The sequence below is a fragment of the Tachypleus tridentatus genome, chromosome 3 (assembly GCF_004210375.1).
Source record: "Tachypleus tridentatus isolate NWPU-2018 chromosome 3, ASM421037v1, whole genome shotgun sequence".
NCBI classification, from domain to species: Eukaryota; Metazoa; Arthropoda; class Merostomata; order Xiphosura; family Limulidae; genus Tachypleus; species Tachypleus tridentatus.
Window position 1 is genome coordinate 113,339,873 of NC_134827.1, and position 16,387 is coordinate 113,356,259.

The 16,387-nt window shown below is 35.9% G+C and overlaps 1 pseudogene across 1 annotated transcript in view; it reads left to right on the forward strand.

Annotated features, from left to right (window-relative positions):
• Nucleotides 1-12,519, forward strand: part of LOC143245983 (CREB-binding protein-like) — a 36,812-nt pseudogene extending 24,293 nt beyond the window's left edge. Inside the window, exons 16-26 of the transcript XR_013025711.1 lie at nt 3,277-3,354; nt 3,995-4,062; nt 4,956-5,103; nt 5,813-5,959; nt 6,184-6,297; nt 6,997-7,163; nt 7,763-7,972; nt 8,340-8,492; nt 8,654-8,935; nt 9,097-9,420; nt 10,435-12,519. The product of XR_013025711.1 is annotated as a CREB-binding protein-like (transcript). The remainder of the gene's footprint in view (nt 1-3,276; nt 3,355-3,994; nt 4,063-4,955; nt 5,104-5,812; nt 5,960-6,183; nt 6,298-6,996; nt 7,164-7,762; nt 7,973-8,339; nt 8,493-8,653; nt 8,936-9,096; nt 9,421-10,434) is intronic.
• Nucleotides 12,520-16,387: the final 3,868 nt, after the last annotated feature.

Here is a 16,387-nt window from a genome sequence, read left to right on the forward strand (position 1 = left end):
TAATGTAATTCAACAGCTTGCCCTTAATGACTGACAAGCAGCCTGTAGTAACTCATGGGTAATGTAGTTCAACAGCTTCCCTTGAGTGACTGACAAGCAGCTTGTAGTAGCTGTTGGGTAATGTAATTCAACAGCTTGCCCTGAGTGACTGACAAGCAGCTTGTAGTAGCTGTTGGGTAATGTAATTCAACAGCTTGCCCCGAATGACTGACAAGCAGCTTGTAGTATCTGTTGGGTAATGTAATTCAACAGCTTGCCCCGAGTGACTGACAAGCAGCTTGTAGTAGCTGTTGGGTAATGTAATTCAACAGCTTGCCTTGAGTGATGGACAAGCAGCTTGTAGTAGCTCGTGGGTAATGTAATTCAACAGCTTGCTCTGAGTGACTGACAAGCAGCTTGTAGTAGCTGTTGGGTAATGTAATTCAACAGCTTGCCCTGAGTGACTGACAAGCAGCTTGTAGTAGCTGTTGGGTAATGTAATTCAACAGCTTGCCCCGAGTGACTGACAAGCAGCTTGTAGTAGCTGTTGGGTAATGTAATTCAACAGCTTGCCCCGAGTGACTGACAAGCAGCTTGTAGTAGCTGTTGGGTAATGTAATTCAACAGCTTGCCCCGAGTGACTGACAAGCAGCTTGTAGTAGCTGTTGGGTAATGTAGTTTGACAGCTTGCCCCGAGTGACTGACAAGCAGCTTGTAGTAGCTGTTGGGTAATGTAGTTCGACAGCTTGCCCCGAGTGACTGACAAGCAGCTTGTAGTAGCTGTTGGGTAATGTAGTTCGACAGCTTGCCCCGAGTGACTGACAAGCAGCTTGTAGTAGCTGTTGGGTAATGTAGTTCGACAGCTTGCCCGAGTGACTGACAAGCAGCTTGTAGTAGCTGTTGGGTAATGTAGTTCGACAGCTTGCCCGAGTGACTGACAAGCAGCTTGTAGTAGCTGTTGGGTAATGTAGTTCGACAGCTTGCCCCGAGTGATGGACAAGCAGCTTGTAGTAGCTCGTGGGTAATGTAATTCAACAGCTTGCTCTGAGTGACTGACAAGCAGCTTGTAGTAGCTGTTGGGTAATGTAATTCAACAGCTTGCCCCGAGTGACTGACAAGCAGCTTGTAGTAGCTGTTGGGTAATGTAATTCAACAGCTTGCCCCGAGTGACTGACAAGCAGCTTGTAGTAGCTGTTGGGTAATGTAGTTTGACAGCTTGCCCCGAGTGACTGACAAGCAGCTTGTAGTAGCTGTTGGGTAATGTAGTTCGACAGCTTGCCCGAGTGACTGACAAGCAGCTTGTAGTAGCTGTTGGGTAATGTAGTTCGACAGCTTGCCCGAGTGACTGACAAGCAGCTTGTAGTAGCTGTTGGGTAATGTAGTTCGACAGCTTGCCCGAAAGTGACTGACAAGCAGCTTGTAGTAGCTGTTGGGTAATGTAGTTCGACAGCTTGCCCCGAGTGACTGACAAGCAGCTTGTAGTAGCTCTTGGGTAATGTAATTCAACAGCTTGCCCTGACTGACGGACAAGCAGCCTGTAGTAGCTCGTGGGTAATGTAATTTGACAGCATGCCCCAAGTGATTAAGAAATTATAGTGGAACAGATAGTAGTTAGACACAGTTCAAAGGGCAGTAAAACAAAATTTAATTATAAATAGGTGTATGTTGTTATGAGCTTAAAACTACTTAGGATAAACAAATGTGGTTTAATGTTACAATTTGAAGCCATTCTAGAAAAAAAAAGTATATCAGATTATTTTTGTAGTTATAAAGTTGGTGAAATTGAGTGATGAAGTTTTGAGATAAGGTAAATAAAATAACATAGTTTTACTGTAAGAAGACATTTTCTATGTAATTAGGAAGCTTTAGGGATTACACAAAGCAATGAGGAAAAGAGTTTTTAATTTTAACATGTAAATTACTTTTCAAGTGGACTATTCAGAGAAAATACTCAATATATTAATGGACAAATCTTCATTTTAGTTTATTGAAAATATGAATTTTTATATTTTAAATTTAGATTATTAGTAAACATTACAAAGCTTACATATACAAAATATTTTTTATTATGTCTTAAGGTTTATTATGCAATGTTTTTGTCATGCAATTCTTATTTTTGAATGTTGGATATGCAACATGCAAAGTAATTTTTTGTTTTAGGATTAAAAATACTTTTATGCATCAGAACATTTCCAAATTTCACATGGGAAATTCTTCTAATATTCAAATAGTATTGTCAGATGTTTAAGAAAAACTATTTTCTCTAACAAATCTCTGTTTAGGTTCAGTTGATTTGACCAATCTCATAACAACAATACAAAATTAGGAAATGAATAAAAATTATGCCTTGTTTTGTTCTAGAATGACTACAGATTATAAAACAAAAATGGAAATGTTTAGATTAAATAGCTAAATCTCATAACATTGTACATTTATGTATATTTATTATACTGACCTCTGTCATGCCTGGCTAACAGTACAGAAGTTAGTGACCTTTGTATTTTGACATCATAAACTATTAAGTTGAACCATGGAAATCAGTTCTTAGCTGTGCTTAATATATACTTTTATTAAGAAATTAATGTATAATACTAAATTTTGAATTATAATCTGCAGCTTGGTACAAAACTTACTGACATAAAATAGTGGTACAAATAATTTTGAATGCAAGTCAACAAATGTGATGGCATGGCCTTTGAGCTGTGAACCATGTAGAAAGTGTTAATTGGAAGACAGCCAAGTGTTGTGTAGGTATACACACTATATTATTAATTTAAAATTGTGTTGGATAAAGTTTCTAAAAGAGTTTTAAAATAGATGCAAAAGGTTTAACCTTTATAGAAGTTTAGTAACAGTACCCCAAAGGTGCTGGGATTGTGTCCCCCCCCCTTCAATTAACTTCGAAAACACCACTGGAAAACTGTTATGCAAACTAATTAAGAACAGTATTAATGGAAAGGGGAAAACATGGTTGCTAAAAGCCAGAAGATTTTGAGTTAACCTACCATTCATCATTTGTAGCTGGTTGTTAGTTCGAAAGTTATGACTACAGATCTTGTTCTGTGTAGGAAATACATCTCACTGTTGTCTTTTAACAAGTAAATAACCCCAGTTTCTGTAGATACATTGAGTAAAGAAAATGTATATAATCAAAAAATGTATTTAGGTCATCATGTATTCATGCTGATAATTTTCTAATTGATGTCTATGAAAATGTGTGTGGGTAGATGGACTTCTGTAGCAATGTGTTTTTACTTTATTTCAGTTAAGCTCATTATATTATGGTTTAACTTGCAGCTTTGTAGACTGTATGGATTGTGGAAGGAAACTTCATCAAATCTGTGTTCTTTATAGTGAAAACATATGGCCAGAAGGGTGAGTTTTACTGGCTTTGTAAATTTTCTGAGAACAGTACTCTGAGTTTCAAGTGTTGAGAAAATTGACTGTGTTTCTCTTTATTTTCCTGGTGTGATTTTACAAGTATCCAAAATGTATAACATTACTCTGTGTAATTCTTTTAAGTTCTTCAACAAGAATAAATGATATATTTTTGTTACGTACGAGTAAGCCCATAACGTGTGAAGGGACATAATTTATAGGTGGTAAAATTCTTAATGTTTTAATGGTGAGAGAAGGAAGGTTTAATGTACTAGAATGATAACTGATACTATATGGCTGGAAGGTTAAGAAAGATTTATCTTGAGACTTGAAAAAACAAGTTATTAGAGAAGTGTAGTTTATACAGTGACATTTTGTATGTGAAATTACTGTTTATTAGAGTTTTAACAAAAGGGTGTTGGGACTGTTCTGTTTCAGTTAAATTATTTCTACACATTAATTTGTTACATCAAAAACATTTGACATTTTCTCAGTTCTTCAGATTATTAATAAATGTTTCTAAGGATTTCTATGAGTGCAAGTTAACTGTAACTTTAACAAAAACAACAGAGTAAACCTGTACTTTTAGTTTACAAAACTGTTAACAGAATTTTAATGGAATGTTTTGTGATATTAGATATGTGTGTGATAACTGTCTGAAAGTGCAAGGGAAAAAGAGAAAAGAAAACAAGTACACAAGCAAAAGTAAGTTTATGAATTTTGTTTGTTGTGAGAAGTCAGTATAAGTAATTATACACAACTCTCATGAGGTTTAGGTAATTTTCTGCATACTCTGAGGTTTTCGGGGACCTGACTTTGCTGTATTATTGTTTTTAGCCCTACAGTGAAAAAATATTTTTCATTATAATCTTGTGAAATTTAATGTGTTTAGTTTTTTACAGTGTTATAGTGCTCTTAATTGTAGCCTAATTTTGGGAGAATTAATAAAAAACATTGATCCTATTATATAGCTTTTGTCTAGTTAATATTAGTTGTTACAGCTTAAGGTGAAAGTTGGAGAAAATTGAACACATATAGTTGTTTTGTAGAAGATGAAAGTATAACACTTCTTCATAATGGTATCTTTTGTTAAATAAACTTTGGACATTAGCTTTCACAAGGAAAACGCATGGGTATGATTTTAAACTTCAGAAGGATATTTGTAACACACAGTTTAACTTGCAGAATAAAAACACGAGTATGATTTTAAACTTCAGAAGGATATTTTGTAACACACAGTTTAACTTGCAGAATAAAAACACGAGTATGATTTTAAACTTCAGAAGGATATTTTGTAACACACAGTTTAACTTACAGAATAAGAACACGAGTATGATTTTAAACTTCAGAAGGATATTTTGTAACACAGTTTAACTTACAAAATAAAAACACGAGTATGATTTTAAACTTCAGAAGGATATTTTGTAACACATTTTAACTTACAGAATAAGTTTTTCTGCTTTTTTTAAGAAGTATATTATCATAACTTATTACTCTCTCTTTTTTCCTGTGAATGTACAAATATAAAATGAAAAGATTATTTTAAAACATTAATATTTATAAGGTAGAATGTCTGAATTTAATTATTTTATATATAGGATTACAGCAAACAAAGCTTGGAAATTACATTGAAAATCGAGTGAACAATTACCTAAAGAAAAAAGAAGTCTGTGGAGTCGAAGTTACAATCAGAGTGGTGGCAAGTGGAGATAAAGTCATGGATGTAAAGGCAGGGATGAGAAACAGGTGTGTACATAACTGATGTACAGTTTTACTGAGTTACTTTGTTCTGTGTTGTATCAGTCATGGCAAGTGGAGATAAAGTCATGGATGTAAAGGTAGGGATGAGAAACAGGTGTGTACGTAACTGATGTACAGTTTTACTGAGTTACTTGGTTCTGTGTTGTATCAGTCATGGCAAGTGGACATAGTCATGGATGTAAAGGTAGGGATGAGAAACAGGTGTGTACGTAACTGATGTACAGTTTTACTGAGTTACTTGGTTCTGTGTTGTATCAGTCATGGCAAGTGGAGATAAAGTCATGGATGTAAAGGCAGGGATGAGAAACAGGTGTGTATATAAGTGATGTACAGTTTTACTGAGTTACTTGGTTCTGTGTTGTATCAGTCATGGCAAGTGGACATAGTCATGGATGTAAAGGCAGGGATGAGAAACAGGTGTGTACATAACTGATGTACAGTTTTACTGAGTTACTTTATTCTGTGTTGTATCAGTCATGGCAAGTGGAGATAAAGTCATGGATGTAAAGGCAGGGATGAGAAACAGGTGTGTACATAACTGATGTACAGTTTTACTGAGTTACTTTGTTCTGTGTTGTATCAGTCTTTAGTAATGTAGTTATCTATCTTCATTTCTCGGCACCACTGAAATGTTTATAAATCTTTATATATTGTTAAAGTGATTAACCCTTGGTTTTGTATAATTTTGTTCCAGATATGTAGAAACTGGACAATTACCGGAACAGTTTCCATATCGAACCAAGGCCCTTTTTGCATTTGAAGAAATAGATGGCGTTGAACTCTGTTTTTTTGGTATGCACGTCCAGGAGTATGGATCTGAATGCCCTATGCCAAACACTAGGTAAGAGAATTGTGATTGTTAAACATGACACAGTTTTTGTTACCACAAATGACTAGTCATGTTATCTGTTTTTAGTGTTTATTGTGATTTGGTTTTGAAATGAGACTTACAGAACATGAGAGTTGTTTGTTTCCTAAAAACTTAAGATTTGTAATTTGAAGATTCAGTGAAGTCTTAATGTAATAAAACAAAGTTAAATTATATTGTATATCTTTCTCTGGTAGGAGGATATACATAGCTTATCTGGATAGTGTACATTTTTTTCGACCAAAGCAGTTCAGGACAGCAGTTTACCATGAGATTCTCCTGGGATACTTGGACTATGTAAAGCAGTTAGGGTAAGGTCTAGAGTTGATACATTTAATAATGTTAAAGTTCATTGGTTTTCTCATTGAATTTTATTTTTAATAGAATATTAGTTTTTCTAAAGATAGAAACTGATGAAATATGACCTTAGCATGTATAATGTAGTTTGAATTGTTACTGTGTATATGAATTAAACAGATCAATGTTCTGTCATAACATGTGTATTCATAGTTTGAATTGTTACTGTGTATATGAATTAAACAGATCAATGTTCTGTCATAACATGTGTATTCATAGTTTGAATTGTTACTGTGTATATGAATTAAACAGATCAATGTTCTGTCATAACATGTGTATTCATAGTTTGAATTGTTACTGTGTATATGAATTAAACAGATCAATGTTCTGTCATAACATGTGTATTCATAGTTTGAATTGTTACTGTGTATATGAATTAAACAGATCAATGTTCTGTCATAACATGTGTATTCATAGTTTGAATTATTACTGTGTATATGAATTAAACAGATCAATGTTCTGTCATAACATGTGTATTCAACCATCAGTGTAACTTTTCATTATGCTCATAAATCACTGTTTGGCTGTGTATTATTATTATATTAGCATAATGTATTTCCATTCTCAGTACTCAAGTGAACATCTGTCTGTAACTTGCAACACTGTGGTTGCAGCATGTTTCTCAGTACCAAGTTTTGTTGTGTTTCTATAAGGTATACTATGGCACATATCTGGGCTTGCCCACCCAGTGAAGGAGATGACTACATCTTCCACTGCCACCCACCAGAACAAAAAAATTCCCAAACCAAAGAGATTACAGGAGTGGTATAGAAAGATGCTAGACAAAGCAATTATTGAAAGAGTTGTTCTTGATTACAAGGTAAGATTTAATTTGTTTAGATGGATCAGGTTTGTAGTTGAATTAACTTTCCAGACCTCTTTTGATTGAAGAAGATAAACAGAACTGCTCTTCAGAAAATCAAACTTTGAGGACATAAAACTATTTTTACAGATTTCACAGCTAAGGTTCTGTGGAAGATAATTTCAAGAATTACAGTTGAGTTAAATGTATAGAAAGAATAACTTAAATATTTACCTGAATTTCTCAACTCACCAATGACTGTTTCACTACTGTGTACTAAATGTTGCTAAAATAACTAGTTTTACCATCTGATTTGTTTATTCTGTGTTGAACAGTATTTGTAGGAATGAAACTATTTTTTACAAGTGTTGTGTGCTAAACCTACAGTTTAAAGTAAGATATTTTTGTCACTTATTAGTAATATCTTCCCTCAGGAGAGATATCAATAGGCTGTGATGCTAACTACTTATTTGTATACAGATTTTAGAATAGTATTGATACTTAATGTGCTGTAGGTTATGTTGTCTCTCAGGGATTAGGTTATAGAACTATTAGTGTACCTAGTATGTAGTAATCTTAGCTGTGCTTGCCTTACACCCTATATGGCTGTTTTCCAGGATATTCTAAAACAAGCCACTGAAGATAATATAAGAAGTGTAGCACAGCTTCCTTACTTTGAAGGAGATTTTTGGCCAAATGTGATGGAAGACTGCATCAAGGAGCTGGAACAGGAAGCAGAAGATAAAAGGAAGGCTGCCGAGGCTTCTGCTGCAGCATCAGTAACATCTGGTGGAGATGATGAAGGAGAGGCTGAGGGTATTCAGGATGTAAGTATAACTTAAGTTATCTCCTAAGCATTACTGAATCAACCTAGTTCATATTCACTATTTTTAACATACCTGAATGTTTCACTGACATTACTAAATCAACTTAGCTCATACTCAGTATTTTTAACATATCTGTGAATGTTTCACTGACATTACTGAATCAACTTAGCTCATACTCACTACTTTGAAACATTCACAGATATGTTAACTGACATTACTGAATCAACTTAGCTCATACTCAATATTCTTAATGCATCAGTCACAGGTGATAAACATTCCCTAAAGAATTAGATTGTTAGAGAATAGAAACACAACAAAAATTAGTTTTGTATTATTATGAAGGTAATGATTTTCATTCAATTTGCAGCAAGGGAAAAAGAAAGGGCAAAAGAGTGGACGAAACAAGAAAGCCAATAAAAACAAAAGCACACAGAGGAAGAACAACAAAAAATCAAATGTTCCAAATACAGGAAATGACTTGTCTGCTAAAATTTATGCTACAATGGAAAAACACAAGGAGGTAAGTGCATTTAAGGGTAGCAAAAATTAAACAAATCTCACCAATTCAATCGTATGAAAGTATTGATTATTCTTGAAATAGGAGCTTTCACTTAAGACTCATATCTGCAAGTTTTTGTAGGGTGTGGATGCCTTTGTGAAAATGCATGACTTATCTTGCAGGTCTTCTTTGTAATCCGTCTTCATTCGGCACAGGCAGCTGCCAGCCTTCCTTCCATTCAAGACCCTGACCCTCCTATTAGCTGTGACTTGATGGATGGAAGAGATGCTTTTCTGACATCAGCACGAGAAAAGCATCACGAATTCTCGTCGTTACGACGTGTGAAGTACTCGACTATGGCCATGTTGTATGAGTTACACAATCAAGGACAAGATCGATTTGTGTACACGTGTAACAGATGTAAAGCTCACGTTGAGACCAGATTCCACTGCACAGTGTGTGATGTATGTTGTTTTCTTCCCTTGTGTTACACAATATTGCTTAATTTTTCCCAAACATGCAGAAGTGATAGATTAAAATAGTTTTGTGAAGTTATGTGTTTAATCTCTTCTGCCCTAACTATAAGTAGGTTTATGTGATTAATGTTGGTATTTTATCTTCACAGGACTTTGACCTATGTATATTGTGTTACAAAAAAGAAAATCATCTGCACAAGATGGAAAAGCTTGGTTTTGACTTGGATGATGGCTCTGCTAACTCGGGTCACAAACAAGCAAACCCACAGGAGTCACGTTGGCTTTCCATCCAAAGATGCATCCAGTCACTCCTTCATGCATCTCAATGTCGAGATGCCAACTGTAGACTTGCAAGCTGTCAGAAGATGAAACGTATTGTTCAACACTCCAAGAGCTGTAAGCGGAAGAATGGAGGCTGTCCTGTGTGCAAACAACTTATCACACTGTGTTACTACCATGCCAGACATTGTCAGGTTCGTGTACAATATAAGATACTGTTGTAGGATGTTGAAGCTACAAAAGTGATTCTAAAGCAGTACCTGCTATAGGGTTGAATATGTTGTACCAACACTTATTCTCTCTGGCTTGGTTCTTCAGTACTTCATGATCTAAAGAAATACATTGTGTAAAAACAATAGTATACTGATTGCTTTTATAGCCTGAGAAATATTCGTATAGATTTGTTTACGAGCAAATCAGAAATATGGTGTGGTTTTACTAGTTGAGGCTATTTATAAAAAATTTTATATGTATTTCAGGTATACAAAAGTAATTATAATGTAATTAATTTAGAGTAAAATAAAATAACCAAGAACCCAAATGTTAGTATTTTACCAGTGTAAGAAGACTTGATTTCTGTGGTTTCTTCTTTATGACTTTTAATACTTTCCTGGCAGTAATGAATAATTAAATAGTTGTAGCCATATAAACTGAAAATTAAAAGTTGTCATTACTAAACACTACAGAAGTTAAGGTCTTTTACTGTAGTTGTTGTTGGACCTCAGAGTTCATCTGTAAGTTAAACTTCTTGCTTACAAACATTCTTCATTGTGTTTTTAAATAAACTGTTCTTATTGAGAGTCTGTGTGGCTAACATTTCAGTGAAGTGTTGTATTTAATTTATTGTTTGATTAAAAAAGTTTATATCAGCAATGTCCAACAGTTATTTCATAATCACCAAAATGTTAACACTTTTTCATCACATGACAAAGTTAACTGTGTTTTTATAGATATAAAGGGACAAAGATGCACAATACTGTGTTCAGTTATTTATTGATAGAATTAATTATGTTAAGAAAATAGGTGGTAGAAGTAAAGCACCAATTCACCAGAGATCAATAGTTCTTTCATCATGTGGTGACCATATTGGACACTATGAGTATAAATAATAATTAATTTATCAGTAAAAACAGGCTTGGAAACTTTTTTTTTTAGCTGTGTAATGTTATTTATAGTATGTTATAACACTGAATTGTTTGTGTTTTTAGGAAGAAAAGTGCTTGGTACCATTCTGCCTAAACATCAAACACAAACTTCACCAACAACAACTCCAACAGAGAGTACAGCAAGCTCAAATTCTCCGTCGCCGAATAGCCAGTATGGCAACCATGCAGAACCAACAGGTGGGTGGGCAGGACTCCCAACCTAGTTCAGTGTCTAGTGAGTCCTCTTCATCAGTGCCCCACATTGGACTGAAACCTACAACAACAGGTCCTCCAGTGGGTGCTCTCCAAGCTGTCCAAGCAGTACAAGAGGAAGCAGCAAGGCAACAAGCTCCTCACTTAGTTAGTACTTACCAGAAGGGAAGTCCTGTGAGTCCATCCCCAACTAGTGGTAATAATGTAATGACGCAGCCTCAAACAATACAGATGGTCCAAAGTATGAGCAACAGACAAATTGGATTGAATGATCCCAGCCGATGGGACGTAACTGAACCTAACTATGCCCAACAAGCTTCACCACAACAGACTCGGACAACTGGTATAAGGCAGTCAGCACAGATGATGGGTCCAGCACCTAGAAACTCAGCAGTTAGTATGGGTCCTCCATTTGTAGGGCCAGGCATGCAACATGCAGCTCAGTTGCCTCAAGGTCTGCCTCAGTTGCTACAGCTGTTACGCTTACCTGCATCCCCTCAGCAACACCAAAAGGTACTGCAGATGTTAAAGTCAAACCCTCAGCTCATGGCTTACTTCATTAAACATAGGAATGCACAGCAACAAATGGTGGTCTCAAACCAAACTAATATAGGGAGTGCTGTACAGTCGGGGATTTCTGGGCAATTATCACCTCAGCAACAGTTTCAAATGATGGTCTCAACCCAAGCTGATGTTGGGAGTGCTGCACAGCCAGGAATTCCTAGACAGATGTCTCCCCAACAACATGTGATGTCAGCTCAAGGTAGTATAGGGAATGTTTCTCAGCCAGGGATTCCTGGGCAGCTATCAGCTCAGCAGCATATGGTGGTATCAAACCAAGCTAATATGGGAAGCGATGTTCAGCCAGGGATTCCTGTTCAATTAACATCTCAACAGCAGCAACAGTGGTTGCAAAAACAGCACTTGTTAGCAATGCAACGGCAACAGCCCCCACTATATACCCCACGATTGCGTCCACCTAATTCCATGAACTATAATCCCCACCAACAAAATTTTCGTACTGATGGTGGGGTCCAGTATCCATCTTATCAACAGCAGCAATTATTGCAGTCTCAACAATTAAAACAGCAAGCTGTTTCTCCTAACCACCCACCCATGAGTTCTCAACAGAGCCTGATGGGACATCCTCAGGCAGTGGGTTCACCTCAACACCTGCTGCACTCTCCCCCTTCTGTAAGATCACCACAGCCCATTCCATCTCCTCACCAACAGCATGCCTTGTCTCCTCATCACTCCTCACAGATCCATGTGGCTGTGAGTGCTCAAGGTTATGGAGTTCCAGAACAGATAATTTCCACCAATGATATGATGCTCACCCAACTATCAAGTGCCAGCATAACAAACCAGAACACTGGGAACCCACAGCCAAGCATCTCCAGAGATGAACTGTCTCCTGAGGAACAGCTGAATAGATTTGTTGAAAACTTGTAACTGAATAGACAAGAACTTAGTGTGGACTGGCTATGAACATGAACATTTTCTGACAGAGAAGGAATTGAATATACAGTTTTTAATTTCTTGTACTTTAAGAAAAGCTAAATGCTATTAAAACAGATTCAGTTATGATTTATGTATTAAAGCAAACTGTAGTTCATATACACACACAAATGAGATGTATCAATAGTGTACAGGTGTAACAAATTACTAATATTGAATATAATATTAACAATAACAAAATGCTTAATTTGTTGTGTTCTCACTGTGATTGTTAGTGTCAGTTCTCTGGACACCCTTGTTTTGGTCTGTCACATGGGACACAGTTTAAATTATGGATGTCATTGAGGCTGGACCCCAAGTGTAAATTTTTTGGTGAACGTGAGAACTGGTATTACTTCTTTTCATGGTGGCATTCCACAACATGTGCAGACCACAAATTCCTGTGATTTATAAAAAATAATTATGGTTATGAAATCTTCGTTTTGTTATTAAACACTAAAAATGGTTGGTGAAATTTAAATATTCTGTGCAGTGTATTTTATAAAAATGAGTTGAAAGGAGAAACTTTGCTGTACAGAATCTCATTTTATGTTATTTGAGTTCATGAACTTGTAGCATTGTATACTGATTGAATTATAAAAGTATTTGTTCCAGTGGGGAACATACTCTGTACTTGTCTAATTTATACACTTGGTTCGTAGGTCACAAGTAGTTGATTGAAAGAAATATTGTAAATACTGTATACATTTTAAAACTACAAGTTTGAATAAAACCAAATAGTACAACAAAATGTTTAAAATAGGGTACTTTTACTGGGTGAAAATTATAATTTATATCGGTCATTTTGACGATAATGTTTTGTATTTACAGACTGTCTTTGTGAATACCAAAGAATTTAAAACTAAACATTGCTGTTATTTCAGATATTATTGTACGATACAAAAGTCTTATTCGAGACCAGTATGGTGGGCTCTATGAGACGTAGTTATGGGCTGCTAAGTGTAAGGACACTTGTTACCATCCTGAACTGAAGAGTCGTAAACTGTACATATTAACCTTTACTATTATTTCTTTAAGTGCTGTAGATAACAATAAGAATATGGGTGTGGCCAGTGGGTGAGTGTGCCACACCATGGATTGAATGGTTCATGGCCTGTTACTGTAGAAACCAATTATGCTGTACACCTTGGAGCCATTGGTGCTTACAAGAGCAATAAAACGTCTAGTTCACTACAGCAGTTTTATTTAATAAGAGTTGGTGGTAGATGCTGTTAAAAACAAGACAGCCCTTTCTGTATATCTAGAACAGACTAATATAGATACAATTAAGAAGGAAAAACTAGAAACATGAGACAGATCATAAAAAAGATGGTTAAAAACAACACAGTGTTACTGATTATGGTGCAACTTGTACAGGTATTCATTGTCTTTCAATCCACTATAGTATATTCAGGTAAAATTGAATTCACTGTGAAGCACTAAGATAGGCAGACATAATAATAGGAGATTGAACAAGGAGTATATTGGTTAGTCCAACTGAAACGTAATGAAGGCCGTAACTTTCAGGTACCATTGTAGAACGTTACTGTCTTCTGTTTCCTTGCACGGTGTGCTTATTGTAACAGCTGCTATCACAGATAAACGGGTATTGTCCACTTAAGAATAACACATCTTGAACAAAGTCCACTGAATGGCTTCCGTATAATAAATATTAGAGTAAGATACCATACCTCAAGTAAATACATTTTATTCAGTCTCTTTAGAAACTTGCAATAAATTTAGTTTACTGGCGTTCACATTATAGAGGATTTACATAATAAATCAGCCACCATTTCAAGGCATTCACCTTGCACTGGATGTCAGTCTTCAGACAGCTGTATTTGGTAGATATGTCAAATTCCAAAGTAGGATACATTTGATCCAAATGTTAGTGTTTTAACGTTTTGGTCTAGTTTTACGGGAGGATACCAAATTGTTTTGTTGACGTGTTAAACCTAATTCTGATAATGGGAAAGTTAACCAGTCAGCTTCCTTAACTACCCAAAATGTTTCTCAACTCTAAGTGCGACACTGATTTAATTTCAAACACAGGTACACCTGCCGGCAGATTGAAGAACTACCCAAAATGTTTCTCAACTCCAAGTGCGACGCTGATTTAATTTCAAACCTTTAATTCTTCCAGCTTCAACTGAGGGCTACAGTAACTTAAGGGCAGTCTTTACGTTAACCCTCTTGATTACAGGTTATTTTAGCGAACAAGAAAATATTCTTAGTCTCTATTGTAAGATACATTATTCAGATAATGTCAGACCTCTAACACTATTCTTCAATATAAATAACTTCTGACTAAAATAATTTATTACTGCTCGTCGTAAGATATCCAGTATTTGTTGTCTTGGTTACTAACTAAAACAGTCTTTTTTTTTTTTTTTTTTTTTTGCTTCAGTAACGCAATATTTTGTTTTTAGGATTTTCTCACATTTAAATAAATTGGTTTCACACTGATAATTTCTTCCAAACATGCTAATAGTTATTCAGTGTTATAAATAATATTTGATTATTAAGAAACCATGTTAATAAATTAACAGCTAAAATGGTTATAAATCATGGAATCACATCTATACCAGTAAGTCATTCTTTATGATGTATTCTGTACTATTTCTGTTTGTTATTTCAACTAATCGTGAATTATCAAGTCTGTCAAAAATAATCATCATTACTATATATACAGTAATGATAAACGTAATGTTTCTTTCCCATTACATTTTCAAGTCTCCTTTTTGAAGCTTGTTCAAACATTTCTTCAAACTTCCATGTCTTTTGGTTGAACGTCAAACAATATTTTTCTAATATGCACTGCTGGCCAAAATCTTAAAGCCAACGAACATAAAGAAAAGATATGCATTTTGCTTTGTAAGACTCAACCACTTGTTTGACTAGAGCTTCGAAAAATGAAAAAAAGAAAAGGGGAAATAAAAAAAAACTTTTTTAGCATTTAATAGGGAAAATGTGAACACTATGAAATTAACCTAAATACTAGCTGGTCAAAAGTTCAAGACCATACTGAAACGAAGCGTTAATCAGTAAACATGTAACGAAATTTAGTCATTTGTGTTCAAGCATTAGCGTTGTCAACATCTCCTGCGTTACATTGGATAAAAACATGGCAAAGGCATAAAAGTTAACATAGTTTGAATGTGGCAGAATTGTCGAGCTGCAAAAGCAAGGTATCTCTCATCATGCTGTCGCTCGTGAGATTTGGCGTAGTAAAACTTCTGTTGCAAATTTCTTGAAAGACCCTGAGGGATACGGAAAGATAATTTCAAGTGGTTGCCCCAAGAAAATTGCGCTGGCATTGAGGAGGAGGATTCGACGGGTTGTCCAGCAACACACCAGCCGATCGTCGAACCAGGTTAAGGCCCTTACAGATGCAAAATGCAGCTCAAGAACAATAAGACGGCATCTACGAGAGAAAGGCTTTAAAAACCGTAAACGTCTTCAAAGGGGACACCTTCTTCCACACCACGAAACAACTCGGTTAGACTTTGCTGAGAAGCACCAAACATGGGACGTAGAAAAGTGGACGAAGGTTTTGTTCTCTGATGAGAAAAAATTTAACCTGAATAGTCCAGATGACTTCCAACGTTACTGGAACGATAAGAATATCCCACCGGAGACATTTTCTACACCACACAGTGGAGGAGGTTCCATCATGATCTGGGGTGCTTTCTCCTTTCATGGAACAATGGAGCTATAGGTTATACAGGGGCGTCAAACAACAGCGGGCTACATTGGCATGTTGGAGAAAGCATCCTTATTGACTGAAGGCCCACGCTTATGTGGAAATGACCGGATCTTTCAGCAGGACAACGCTGCAATCCACAATGCCCGCAGGACAAAGGACTTTTTCATGGCGAATAACGTAATTCTTTTGGACCATCCAGCGTGTTCGCCCGAACTGAACCCCATTGAAAATGTTTGGGGGTGGAACCAAGGGAAGTTTATAGAAATGGACGTCATTTCCAAACAGTGCATGATCTTTGTGAAGCCATCTTCACCACTTGGAATAACATTCTAGCCAGCCTTCTGCAAACGCTTATATCGACCATACCAAAGCGAATGTTTGCAGTTATTCGCAATGATGGCCGTGCAACACGCTATTCAGACTTCTTGTTGGGCATTTCCTACTCTACTCAAATAAGTGGTTGAGTCTAACAATGCAAAATTCATATTGTTACTTTATATTCATTGGCCTAAAAATTTTGGCCAGCAGTGTATAACTTTTTATTGACGCACTGTACCAAGTAATGAATGAAACGTATTGTTTATAAAGGTAAAAGATAAC